At 37.5% G+C, this 14,796-nt stretch overlaps 1 protein-coding gene and 1 pseudogene across 5 annotated transcripts in view; one reads left to right on the top strand and one right to left on the bottom strand.

The window, feature by feature from the left end:
- Window positions 1–14,796, bottom strand: part of STX17 (syntaxin 17) — a 70,814-nt gene that overhangs the window by 21,691 nt on the left and 34,327 nt on the right. The gene's annotated exons all lie outside the window — the stretch shown is intronic.
- On the top strand, window positions 5,822–14,689 carry LOC123332979 (annotated as a pseudogene).

The following is a 14,796-nucleotide window of genomic DNA, read 5'->3' as shown; positions in this document are numbered from 1 at the left end:
GGGAAGATCCCCTCAAGAAGGGAATGGATACCCACTCCAATATCCTTGCTGGGATAATCCCATGGACAGAGAAGCCTGGCAGGCACAGTCCATGGGGTCACAAAGAGTCAGACATGACTGAGGATGCATGCACATAAATCCTAATAAATGGTAACAGTACATATTAGTATTCTAGTATATAGTATTATACTATATTTTGTAGGAATGATTCCCCAAAGTTAGACTACTTATTCAGAGGATAATATGCATTTTTATTTCAAAAACTATTACCAGTTTTTCCCTGAAAGGCTTAACAATTCACACTACCACTAATGTCTGAGTTTCCATTTCCCCATATACTGCCAGTACTACGTGTTATCTCGCTGTTTTATTTGAATTTCTGAGTGAAGTTGTTGGATTTTTATGAAATGCTTTTCTCTCTTTTAAAAATCGCCTATTGGCATAATCATAAATTTTCCTCTAATGTGTTGATATAATGAATTATGGGTAAATTTCATGGTATAGAGCCATTTGAATATTTCTGAGATAGACCCTTCCTGGTCAATACATACAATTTTTTAATACACTGTGCAATTCAATTTGCTAATACTTTATTTGGAATTTTATTTTATTTTATTTTATTTTTAAATTTTATTTTATTTTTAAATTTTATTTTATTTTTAAACTTTACATAATTGTATTAGTTTTGCCAAACATCAAAATGAATCCGCCACAGGTATACATGTGTTCCCCATCCTGAACCCTCCTCCCTCCCCATACCATCCCTCTGGGTCATCCCAGTGCACCAGCCCCAAGCATCCAGTATCGTGCATTGAACCTGGACTGGTGACTCATTTCATATATGATATTTTACATGTTTCAATGCCATTCTCCCAAATCTTCCCACCCTCTCTCTCTCCCACAGAGTCCATAAGACTGTTCCATACATCTGTGTCTCTTTTGCTGTCTCGTACACAGGGTTATTGTTACCATCGTTCTAAATTCCATATATATGTGTTAGTATACTGTATTGGTGTTTTTCTTTCTGGCTTACTTCACTCTGTATAATAGGCTCCAGTTTCATCCACCTCATTAGAACGGATTCAAATGTATTCTTTTTAATGGCTGAGTGATACTCCATTGTGTATATGTACCACAGCTTTCTTATCCATTCATCTGCTGATGGACATCTAGGTTGCTTCCATGTCCTGGCTATTATAAACAGTGCTGCGATGAACATTGGGGTACACGTGTCTCTTTCCCTTCTGGTTGCCTCAGTGTGTATGCCCAGCAGTGGGATTGCAGTTCTATTTCCAGTTTTTTAAGGAATCTCCACACTTTTCTCCATAGTGGCTGCACTAGTTTGCATTCCCACCAACAGTGTAAGAGGGTTCCTTTTTCTCCACACCCTCTCCAGCATTTATTACTTGTAGACTTTTGGATCGCAGCCATTCTGACTGGTGTGAAATGGTACCTCATAGTGGTTTTGATTTGCATTTCTCTGATAATGAGTGATGTTGAGCATCTTTTCATGTGTTTGTTAGCCATCTGTATGTCTTCTTTGGAGAAATGTCTATTTAGTTCTTTGGCCCATTTTTTGATTGGGTCATTTATTTTTCTGGAGTTGAGCTGTAGGAGTTGCTTGTATATTCTCGAGATTAGTTGTCAGTTGCTTCATTTGCTATTATCTTCTCCCATTCTGAAGGCTGTCTTTTCACCTTGCTAATAGTTTCCTTTGATGTGCAGAAGCTTTTAAGGTTAATTAGGCCCCATTTGTTTATTTTTGCTTTTATTTCCAATATTCTGGGAGGTGGGTCATAGAGGATCCTGCTGTGATGTATGTCAGAGAGTGTTTTGCCTATGTTCTCCTCTAGGAGTTTTATAGTTTCTGGTCTAACATTTAGATCTTTAATCCATTTTGAGTTTATTTTTGTGTATGGTGTTAGAAAGTGTTCTAGTTTCATTCTTTTACAAGTGGTTGACCAGTTTTCCCAGCACCACTTGTTAAAGAGATTGTCTTTTCTCTTTTGTATATTCTTGCCTCCTTTGTCAAAGATAAGGTGTCTATATGTGCGTGGATTTATCTCTGGGCTTTCTATTTTGTTCCATTGATCTATATTTCTGTCTTTGTGCCAGTACCATACTGTCTTGATAACTGTGGCTTTGTAGTAGAGCCTGAAGTCAGGTAGGTTGATTCCTCCAGTTCCATTCTTCTTTCTCAAGATAGCTTTGGCTATTCGAGATTTTTTGTATTTCCATACAAATTGTGAAATTATTTGTTCTAGCTCTGTGAAGAATACTGTTGGTAGCTTGATAGGGATTGCATTTAATCTATAAATTGCTTTGGGCAGTATACTCATTTTCACTATATTGATTCTTCCAATCCATGAACATGGTATATTTCTCCATCTGTTAGTGTCCTCTTTGATTTCTTTCACCAGTGTTTTATAGTTTTCTATATATAGGTCTTTAGTTTCTTTAGATAGATATATTCCTAAGTATTTTATTCTTTCCATTGCAATGGTGAACGGAATTGTTTCCTTAATTTCTCTTTCTGTTTTCTCATTATTAGTGTATAGGAATGCAAGGGATTTCTGTGTGTTGATTTTATATCCTGCAACTTTACTATAGTCATTGATTAGTTCTAGTAATTTTCTGATGGAGTCTTTAGGGTTTTCTATGTAGAGGATCATGTCATCTGCAAATAGTGAGAGCTTTACTTCTTCTTTCCCAATTTGGATTCCTTTTATTTCTTTTTCTGCTCTGATTGCTGTGGCCAAAACTTCCAAAACTATGTTGAATAGTAATGGTGAAAGTGGGCACCCTTGTCTTGTTCCTGACTTTAGAGGAAATGCTTTCAAGTTTTCACCATTGAGGATAATGTTTGCTGTGGGTTTGTCATATATAGCTTTTATTATGTTGAGGTATGTTCCTTCTATTCCTGCTTTCTGGAGAGTTTTTATCATAAATGGATGTTGAATTTTGTCAAAGGCTTCCTCTGCATCTATTGAGATAATCATATGGTTTTTATTTTTCAATTTGTTAATGTGGTGTATTACATTGATTGATTTGCGGATATTGAAGAATCCTTGCATCCCTGGGATAAAGCCCACTTGGTCATGGTGTATGATCTTTTTAATGTGTTGTTGGATTCTGATGGCTAGAATTTTGTTAAGGATTTTTGCATCTATGTTCATCAGTGATATTGGCCTGTAGTTTTGTTTTTTTGTGGCATCTTTGTCAGGTTTTGGTATTAGGGTGATGGTGGCCTCATAGAATGAGTTTGGAAGTTTACCGTCCTCTGCAATTTTCTGGAAGAGTTTGAGCAGGATAGGTGTTAGCTCTTCTCTAAATTTTTGGTAGAATTCGGCTGTGAAGCCGTCTGGACCTGGGCTTTTGTTTGCTGGAAGATTTCTGATTACAGTTTCAATTTCCGTGCTTTGTGATGGGTCTGTTAAGATTTTCTATTTCTTCCTGGTCCAGTTTGGGAAAGTTGTACTTTTCTAAGAATTTGTCCATTTCTTCCACGTTGTCCATTTTATTGGCATATAATTGTTGATAGTACTCTCTTATGATCCTTTGTATTTCTGTGTTGTCTGTTGTGATCTCTCCATTTTCATTTCTAATTTTATTGATTTGATTTTTCTCCCTTTGTTTCTTGATGAGTCTGGCTAATGGTTTGTCAATTTTATTTATCCTTTCAAAAAACCAGCTTTTGGTTTTGTTGATTTTTGCTATGATCTCTTTTGTTTCTTTTGCATTTATTTCTGCTCTAAGTTTTAAGATTTCTTTCCTTCTACTAACCCTGGGGTTCTTCATTTCTTCCTTTTCTAGTTGCTTTAGGTGTAGAGTTAGGTTATTTATTTGACTTTTTTCTTGTTTCTTGAGGTGTGCCTGTATTGCTATGAACTTTCCCCTTAGGACTGCTTTTACCGTGTCCCACAGGTTTTGGGTTGTTGTGTTTTCATTTTCATTCATTTCTATGCAAATTTTGATTTCTTTTTTGATTTCTTCTGTGATTTGTTGGTTATTCAGCAGCGTGTTGTTCAGCCTCCATATGTTGGAATTTTAGTACGTGTTGAGTATGTGAATGTGTATATGTGTGCACAAATTCATTCATGACCAGTGTGTGTGTCTATGCTAACTTCACTAGGTTTAAACTTACTCTTAACAGGTAAGTGCTACCTTCACTAGGTTTAAACTCACTCTAACAGGCTGTGCTACCTTCATAAAATAAACCAGGGAGCTTTTAATCTTTTTCAAGGGTCTATACTTGGAAACGGAGAAGGCAATGGCACCCCACTCCAGTACTTTTGCTTGGAAAATCCCATGGATGGAGGAGCCTGGTAGGCTGCAGTCCATGGGGTCGCTAAGAGTTGGACACGACTGAGCGACTTCACTTTCATTTTTCACTTTCATGCATTGGAGAAGGAAATGGCAACCCACTCCAGTGTTCTTGCCTGGAGAATCCCAGGGACTGGGGAGCCTGGTGGGCTTCCTTCTATGGGGTCGCACTGAGTCGGACACAACTGAAGTGACTTAGCAGTAGCAGTAGCATACTTGGAAAACATAAAATTCAATTTTTCTTTTACAATTAAACAGAACTTGTAAGAATGATCTATTTGTGCATGTGTGCTCAGTAGCTCAATTGTGCCTGACTCTTTGCAACTCCATGGACTATAGCCTGCCGGTCTCCTCTGTCCATGGAACTTCCCAGGCAAGAATACTGGAATGATCTATATATGATGCCTATTTTAAAATTGCAGATCTCTATTCATATATTTTAAATTATTTTCCCCTAATGTACTTTCACAGACACAAATGCAAATCCTGCACAGTAGACAGAACAAAAAGTATTGATTCCTTTAATGTTTCAAGTGCCTACTTTCAGTGAGGTGATATAGTCCATATATTTACATTTCACATTATTACACACAGAGAAATCAAAACAAAATTTGTTCAGGATTTACTTAATTATATACCAGCAAAGCTGAGGTTAAAACCCAGGTATTCTTATAAGTCAGCAACCTTTCCATTAAACTATAAACATAATTCCTAGCTATTTGGCACCTTAATACAATCTAAAGTATCTATTGTACTATATTAAAATTAAGCCAATCCTAAAAAAAAAAAAAAACCAGTTTAGCTACACTAAAGCATCTTATAAGATTTTCTGGGTGAATCAAAAAGTTGTACCTCTATCCTATCATGACTTTATATTTCTTTTATATGCACTCTTACCATTCCAATGTGAACTGGAAAAACTAAAGATACATGATATTAAGAATTTTATATGTAAAAATCATAGAACTCTAAGGGGCTTATAAGATCATCCATTCAACCTCACAATTTTACAGTAAGGAAACCAGAGTCCAGTTGAACACAGTGGCAGAATTAGGATTAGGTCCAGTTCTCAAGCCCTGGAACAATACTGTTCACTACATACCACCTCTTGGCTGTGTGATTCTTTCCTATACTACAGTTACAAAGCTGGTTAAATGCTACACGGTTCACAGAAGTATGTTAGGTAATATTAGTTTGGAGAAGCTTTAGGAAGTTTCTGCAGCTAATGAGCATTTGCCTGTGACATATTCTCCCTCTTCTATAGAATTTGTAAGATGTTACATCCCCAGCCAAAAATACAGTGTCAGACTTTAAGAATTCTGTTACTATGGGTGAAGGGAAAATGTTAAGGGGGACATCTTTAAAAATCCAATATGACTGGGTAAGGTGTGCTGTAAGTTCATAATTTTAAGACAGTTGTTTTTTTAAAAAAAAAAAGAATGAAAAGAAAGGCATGTGAATAAGGATGAACACAAAAGAGTGATGTGAAAGAAGAACCATGTATGTAAGAGCCCAGAATGAGCGGAGGCTGGTGAAAAATGTTAAGAATGATAAAAAAGATTTAAAAAACATGCAGAGCAAGAGGAACAAGAAAGAAGGTTTAGGCCTACTGCTTGGGGCAGATGGTATAATGTTAGCAGATGATACAGAGAAAGCAGAACTACTTAGCTCCTATTTTGCTTTTGATTCTCCATTAAGAAGAATATTCAAAACTGAAAGGGGCATAAGAAACATGCTCAAAGGAATCTTGAAACACCTCACTGTAAGGATCTACACAGGCTTCATGACAGAGGTGAGATTTGAGCCATTCTTGATGACTAATATTAAAAAATAGAATAAATCAGAAAAAGATAAAGGTGGAGTGGAAATACTGTATTTCATCAATTTTAGGGCACATCTTTCCAACATCTCTGAAACTGGAATATATCTTAAAAAGAGATGGTTTAAAAAAAAAAAAAAGCATATTTAACTGGCAGCACTTTATCCCTCTTAGAGGAAAATACTGGTCTATCTTACAAGCAATAGTGCCTTAGATTTAATTTCCTCCCTGAGGTTCTACAGTACCTACTCCAATCAGAGTAGAAGCATAGATACCAAACGTATTAAAAAAAAAAAGGGGGGGGGTGGTGGGCAGGAATTCTAAATCCTGACTAATCAGCTCACAAATATTTCAAGTCAAAATTTAAGTTTAAATTCCTCTGAATTCATAATAACCTAAAAAGAATTTATCTCCTAATCACATTCATTTCAGAGTCTACTCTTCTTTCTCTCCCTTAAGATACCTGGCCTTGCTTCTGTCTAATCTTTTCTGTTTTTCCTAGTTTTTATCTACTATCCTCATTTCTCCCTATATCTTCCTCATTCCCTCTCTTTTCTATTGCCTTTGCCTTGTAATTTTTCTTTAAAAAAATTAAAAAGTAGCTCAAGTATCCTGTATTTCTCCTAGTACTAATAAAAGCCATATTTTACTTCTACCAGTTCCATGCCTGACTTTCTTTGTATTTATGCTACCTATGCAACTGGGACAGACTCTCTGTAGAGCAGTTTCTTTCCAAATGTGGTCTGACATCTACTGAATCAGAATCTTTAAAGTGAGTCCCAGAAATCTGTGTTCTCAACAAGCTCTGCATCATCACTGCTGACCAAGTTTCTATAAAAGCCAAGTTAATGTTCTTCGTTGAATTATTAGAGTAGTAACAATTTCAACTTTTCACTTAGTTTCAAAATTTGATCACAAACTCTTTCTTATTCTTAACGATTTCTTATTCCAAATAATAAAACCGTTAAACCTATTCTTTTGCTTTGGCCAACCCCAATACCTGCAGTTTCAAAACATAACAGATAGACTTCTGTCTCTGCAGAGTTTGTCAAACAGAGTACTGAAGCAAAGAGCTGTACAGAAAAAGAACGCTGCAGATATGAAGAAGGGTAACCCTCAAGTATCTGACAAAGAACTGATTAGAACATTTATGTGGGGAAACCACCCAAGGCTGGAGAAAAATACCATCTAAAAAGATTAGAAGCAACAGTGCTCAGCACTCATTCTAAGCTGGCAAGTGTCCCACCAGATAAACTGGAAAAACTCTTAATTCATAGGGCATTGGGTAGAATACTCAGAAAGGTTTTTACTTCAGTCATGGGAAAATAAGTAGCCCTAGACCAAGCATTGTTCCAATCAAGCTTTTAATAAAACATAAAGTAAGGATCCTTTTGATCCAAAAGGATCAAACTCTTTCCAAGTAACCTAACTATGTGTCATAACAAAGCTCAGAGGAGTTACAGGAATATAAAATTATCTAGCATCCAGTCATGGAAAGGTAACCCAAGCAAAGACTATCATACATACAAAGAGGGAGAAAAACATGGCCAATAAAGACAATAATAATCAGGTGAAACTGACCCAGAAATTACAATTAGCAGAGAAGCATATAGAAAGTATTATAATTGTATTTCATATGTTTAAAAAGTTAAGTAGAGACATGGAAGATATTAATCCCAAATCAAAATTCTAGAGCAGAAAATTATAATAAGAGATGAAAAATACACTGAATGGATTAACAGTAGATTAGACATGGCTGCTGCTAATACTAGTGAACATGAAGGCATAGAAATAGAAAATATATAAAATGAAACACACAGAAAACAGGATGCAAAAAATTTAAAAGAGCATCAGTGAGCTGTGAGCTAACTTCAAGTAGCATAGTATATATATATAATTAGAGTCTCTAAAGGAGAACAGAGGTAGGAAGGGACAGAAAACTATTTTAAGACATAATGGCAAAAAAATTTCCAAATTTGATGCAAACTATAAACTAGGAGATGCAAGAAGCTCAACAAATTTGAAGCACAATAAAAATGAAGAAAACTCCACCAAGGCTCATTATAATCAAAGCGCTCAAAACCACTGATAAAATGAATGCTGTAAAAGTACCAAGAGAAAAGACACATATTACTTATAGAGGAATAAAGATAAAAATAAAACAGATTTATCATTGAAAACAATGCAACTGAAAAGACAGTTGAACATCTTTGAGGTACTGAAGGAAAAACACAATGCAGAACTCTATATACAGCAAAATTCCTTTTGAAAACAAAGGCCAGATGAAGACTCTTCAGATATATACACAAAGGAAATTAACAACAGCAAAACTGCACTCTAAAAAAATGTTAAAGGAAGCCTTTCAGGCAAAAGGAAAATTATACCATATAAAAATATGGGTTTAGTTTTGGCCACAACAATCAGAGCAGAAAAAGAAATAAAAGGAATCCAGATTGGAAAAGAAGAAGTAAAACTCTCACTGTTTGCAGATGACATGATCCTCTACATAGAAAACCCTAAAGACTCCACCAGAAAATTACTAGAACTAATCAATGACTATAGTAAAGTTGCAGGATATAAAATCAACACCCAGAAATCCCTTGCATTCCTATACACTAATAATGAGAAAACAGAAAGAGAAATTAAGGAAACAATTCCATTCACCATTGCAATGGAAAGAATACAATACTTAGGAATATATCTATCTAAAGAAACTAAAGACCTATATATAGAAAACTATAAAACACTGGTGGAAGAAATCAAAGAGGACACTAATAGATGGAGAAATATACCATGTTCATGGATTGGAAGAATCAATATAGTGAAAATGAGTATACTGCCCAAAGCAATCTATAGATTCAATGCAATCCCTATCAAGCTACCAACAGTATTTTTCACAGAGCTAGAACAAATAATTTTACAATTTTTATGGAAATACAAAAAACCCTGAATAGCCAAAGCAATCTTGAGAAAGAAGAATGGAACTGGAGGAATCAACCTGCCTTATTTCAGGCTCTACTACAAAGCCACAATCATCAAGACAGTACGGTACTGGCACAAAGACAGAAATATAGATCAATGGAACAAAATAGAAAGCCCAGAGATAAATCCACGCACATATGGACAACTTATCTTTGACAAAGGAGGCAAGAATATACAATGGAGAAAAGACAATCTCTTTAACAAGTGGTGCTGGGAAAACTGGTCAACCACTTGTAAAAGAATGAAACTAGAACACTTTCTAACACCATACACAAAAATAAACTCAAAATGGATTAAAGATCTAAATGTTAGACCAGAAACTATAAAACTCCTAGAGGAGAACATAGGCAAAACACTCTCCAACATAAACCACAGCAGGATCCTCTATGACCCACCTCCCAGAATATTGGAAATAAAAGCAAAAATAAGCAAATGGGACCTAATTAAAATTAAAAGCTTCTGCACAACAAAGGAAACCATAAGCAAGGTGAAAAGACAGCCTTCAGAATGGGAGAAAATAATAGTAAATGAAGCAATGGACAAATAATTAATATCAAAAATATACAAGCAACTCCTACAACTCAATTCCAGAAAAATAAACGACCCAATCAAAAAATAGGCCAAAGACCTAAACAGACATTTCTCCAAAGAAGACATACAGATGGCTAACAAACTCATTAAAAGATGCTCAACATCACTCATTATCAGAGAAATGCAAATCAAAACTACAGTGAGGTACCATTTCACACCAGTCAGAATGGCTGCGATCCAAAAGTCTACATGCAATAAATGCTGGAGAGGGTGTGGAGAAAAAGGAACCCTCTTACACTGTTGGTGGGAATGCAAACTAGTACAGCCACTATGGAGAACAGTGTGGTGATTCCTTAAAAAATTGGAAATAGAACTGCCATACGATCCAGCAATCCCACTACTGGGCATACGCACCGAGGAAACCAGAATTGAAAGAAACACGTGTACCCCAATGTTCATCGCAGCACTGCTTATCATAGTCAGTACATGGAAGCCACCTAGATGTCCATCAGCAGACGAATGGATAAGAAAGCTGTGGTACATATACACAATGGAGTATTACTCAGCCATTAAAAAGAATACATTTGAATCCGTTCTAATGAGGTGGATGAAACTGGAGCCTATTCTACAGCATGAAGTAAGCCAGAAAGAAAAGCACCAATACAGTATACTAATGTATATATATGGAATTTAGAAAGATGGTAACAATAACCCTGTATGAGAGACAGCAAAAGAGACACAGATGTATAGAACAGTCTTTTGGACTCTGTGGGAGAAGGTGAGGGTGGGATGATTTGGGAGAATGGTATTGAAACATGTATAATATCATATGTGAAACAAATTGCCAGTCCAGGCTCGATGCATGATACAGGATGCTCGGGGCTGGTGCACTGGGATGACCCAGAGGGATGGTATGGGGAGGGAAGTGGGATGGGGGTTCAGGACGGAGAACACATGTACACCCGTGGCAGATTCATGTTGATGTATGGCAAAACCAATAAAATACTGTTAAATAATTAGCCTCCAATTAAAATAAATAAATTTATATTTAAAAAGCTTTAATAAAATAAAAATATGGGTTTACATAAAGGCATTAAGCACACCAAAAATGGAAATAACAGAAGTAAATAAATAAGATTCCCCACCCCCACTTAATATCTAAATCACTTGAAAAAGATAACTGTTTAAACATTATGAAATATATAACATATGTATCAGTATAAGTAAAATATATGACAACAGCAGCATAAAGACTGGGAGGGGAGGCCATCATTTAAAAATCTACAAACATTAAATGCTGGAGAGGATGTGGAGAAAACAGAACTTGCCTACACCATTAGTGGGAATGTAAATTGGTGCAGCCACTATGGAGAACAGTATGGAAATTCAGTTTCTGTTTTGTATTGAATTCAGTTCAGTTCAGTTGCTCAGTCATGTCCAACTCTTTGCAACCCCATGAACCGCAGCATGCCAAGCCTCCCCGTCCATCACCAACTCCCAGAGCTCACTCAAACCCATGTCCATCGAGTTGGTGATGCCATCCAGCCATCTCATCCTCTGTCGTCCCCTTCTCCTCCTGCCCTCAATCTTTCCCAGCATCAGGGTCTTTTCAAATGAGTCAGCTCTTCGCATCAGGTGGCCAAAGTATTGGAGTTTCAGCTTCAGAATCAGTCCTTCCAATGAACACCCAGAACTGATCTCCTTTAGGATGGACTGGTTGGATCTCCTTGCAGTCCAAGGGACTCTCAAGGGTCTTCTCCAACACCACAGTTCAAAAGCATCAATTCTTCGGCGCTCAGCTTTCTTTATAGTCCAACTCTCACATCCATACATGACCACTGGAAAAAACATAGCCTCAACTAGACGTATTGAATTGACTCAGTATTTTTCATTCCATTTATCTTCTTTCTTGTCTTGCTAGCTATAACTTTGTTATTTTAGGGTTTATAGTATACTGATTATAGTTTATCTTCAAGTAAGATTCTACTACTTAAGAAATTTACAATGTAAATATCATTAGTCAAATGAAATTAAAATGACAATGAGATTCCACTACAGACCTATAAAAAGTGGCTAAAATTAAAAAGGTTAACCATATCAAGTGTTGGCAAGCATATGAAGGAACTGGTAGGAGTTTAAAGTGCTACAATTATTTTGGAAAACAGTTTGGCGGTTCTTAAAAAGGTAAAGAATATGACCCAGTCATTCTATTCATAAGTATTTATCCAAGAGAAATAAAATTCTTTGTACATACAAAGTCTTATATTCAAACATTCATAGTAGACTTACTTGTAGTAGCCAAAAACTAGAAATACCAAAATGTCCATCAACAGATGAATAGATAAACAGACTGTGGTAGATTCATACAATATAGTATCTACTCAACAATCAAAAGTGGTGAAGTTTATTTGTGTCGAACTGTCCTAGGGTCAGCAGCATTGGGACCAGGAGGCCAGATAACCACGTCAGCTGCAACTGTGGATGCAGCCAATCTGGCCCCCTTGTCGGGACCCAAAGAAATGAGTTTGGAGAAACCAAAGAACTAGAGAGGACTGGAGAAAGAAGGAGGATCTAGAAGAACAGCGAAAATTGGGCAATGCCCCTGCAGAAGTTGATGAAGAAGGAAAAGACATCAATCCTCATATTCCTCAGTATATTTCTTCAGTGCCATGGTATGTTGATCCATCAAAAATGCCTACTTTAAAGCACCAGAGACCACAGCCAGAGAAACAAAAGCAGTATAGGCCCATCTGGAGAATGGTACAAGAAGGGTGTAAAAGAGAATTCCATAACTACTAAATATCAAAAAGGAACATGTGAAAACTGTAGAGCCATGACACACAAAAAGAAAGACTGTTTTGAGAGACCTAGGTGAGTTGGAGCAAAATTTATGGACACTAATATAGCTCCAGATGAACATGTCCAGCCTCAGCTGATGTTTGACTACGATGGGAAGAGGGATCGGTGGAATGGCTACAATCCAGAAGAACATATGAAAATTGTAGAAGAGTTTATTTTGGGGGGCTCCAAAATCACTGCAGATGGTGACTGCAGCCATGAAATTAAAAGACACTTACTCCTTGGAAGGAAAGTTATGACCAACCTAGACAGTATATTCAAAAGCAGAGACATTAACTTTGCCAACAAAGGTCCATCTAGTCAAGGCTATGGTTTTTCCAGTAGTCATGTATGGATGTGAGAGTTGGACTATAAAGAAAGCTGAGCGCCGAAGAATTGATGCTTTTGAACTGTGGTGTTGGAGAAGACTCTTGCGAGTCCCTTGGACTGCAAGGACATCCAACCAGTCTATTCTAAAGGAGATCAGTCCTGGGTGTTCATTGGAAGGACTGATGCTGAAGCTGAAACTCCAATACTTTGGCCACCTCATGTGAAGAGTTGACTCATTGGAAAAGACCCTGATGCTGGGAGGGATTGGGGGCAGGAGGAGAAGGGGACGACAGAGGATGAGATGGCTGGATGGCATCACCGACTCAATGGACATGGGTTTGGGTAGACTCTGGGAGTTGGTGATGGACAAGGAGGCCTGGCGTACTGCAGTTCATGAGGTTACAAAGAGTTGGACATGACTGAGTGACTAAACTGAACTCAACTGATGACAAAGTTGACCTAGCAAAGTGAACGCTGAATGCCCAAAATTGCCAAGAAGAATTAGCCTCAGGAAAATTAGTGGAACAGGCTAATTCTCTAAAACATCAGTGGGGAGAAGAAATGAATTCTCAGATGGAAAAAGATCGTAACAGTGAAGATGAGGATGAAGATAAATATGCAGATGATACTGACATGCCTGGACAGAATTTTGACTTTAAGAGATGAATTACTGTCAGAATCTCAGGATTCGAGAATGTATTGCAAAATATTTGTGGAATTTAGATCCAAATTCTACTATGATCCCAAAACTGGAGCAATGAGAGAAAATCCCTTTGTGAATTCAGGAAAGAATCCAGATGAAGTCAGCTATGCAGGGGATAACTTCATTAGATACACAGGTGATACCATTTCAATGGCTCAGACCCAACTGTTTGCTTGGGAAGCCTATGACAAGGGTGTGAAGTGCATCTACAAGCAGAGCCTACAAAACTAGAGTTCTTGTATGAGTCCTTCAAAGTCAAGAAAGAAGACTTCAAAGAACAGCAGAAAGAAAGCATCCTGGAAAAGTATGGCAGTCAAGAACACTTGGATGCTCCTCCAGCCAAATTGCTTTTAGCTCAGACTGAAGACTATGTGGAATACTCAAGACACTGCTGCTGCTGCTGCTGCTGCTAAGTCACTTCAGTTGTGTCTGACTCTGTGCAACCCCATAGACGGCAGCCCACCAGGCTCCCTCGTCCCTGGCATTCTCCAGGCAAGAACACTGGAGTGGGTTGCCATTTCCTTCTCCAATGCATGAAAGTGAAAAGGGAAAGTGAAGTCACTCAGTTGTGTCAACTCTTCGCAACCCCATGGACTGCAGCCTTCCAGGCTCCTCCGTCCATGGGATTCTCCAGGCAAGAGTACTGGAGCGGGGTGCCATCGCCTTCTCCACTCAAGGCACTGGACAGTCATCAAAGGACAGGAGTGAGCTGTCACCTGCTCCAAGTACGAGGAAGATGTGAAGATCAACAATCATACACATATCTGGGGATCTTACTGGAAAGAAGGCCAATGGGGATACAAATGCTGTCATTCTTTTTTCAAGTATTCCTATTGTACTGCAGAAGCTGGGAATGAGATTGCTAATTCAGAGGAATGTATTATAAATGATGCAACTGGAGAAGAATCTGTGAAAAAAACCTCAAACCCTCATGGAGATGCATCAGGAAAAACTAAAAGAGGAGAAAAAGAAGAAGAAAAAGGCAATGGATGCAGAGAAGGCCCATCTTCTTCACGTCAAGGAGATCATGCAGATCGATGAGAGGAAGCGACCTTACAACAGCATATATGAAACTCAGGAACCCACTGAAGAGGAAAATGGAGGCCTACAGAATGAAACGTCAGAGGCCAGATGACCCCATGGCCTCCTTCCTTGGACAGTAGTAACTCGTCACTGATGGTGACCCAAGACAGACTCTGCTGATACATTCTTTTAGATTCTTGCTGTTGATTATCAATGGAAAAATCCATATCTATTCTCGTTAAAGTCA

This window comes from Bubalus bubalis, chromosome 3 (assembly GCF_019923935.1).
Source record: "Bubalus bubalis isolate 160015118507 breed Murrah chromosome 3, NDDB_SH_1, whole genome shotgun sequence".
Taxonomy (NCBI): Eukaryota; Metazoa; Chordata; class Mammalia; order Artiodactyla; family Bovidae; genus Bubalus; species Bubalus bubalis.
The sequence above is the reverse complement of the archived record's forward strand: the minus strand, read 5'-3'. Positions and strand labels throughout refer to the sequence as shown.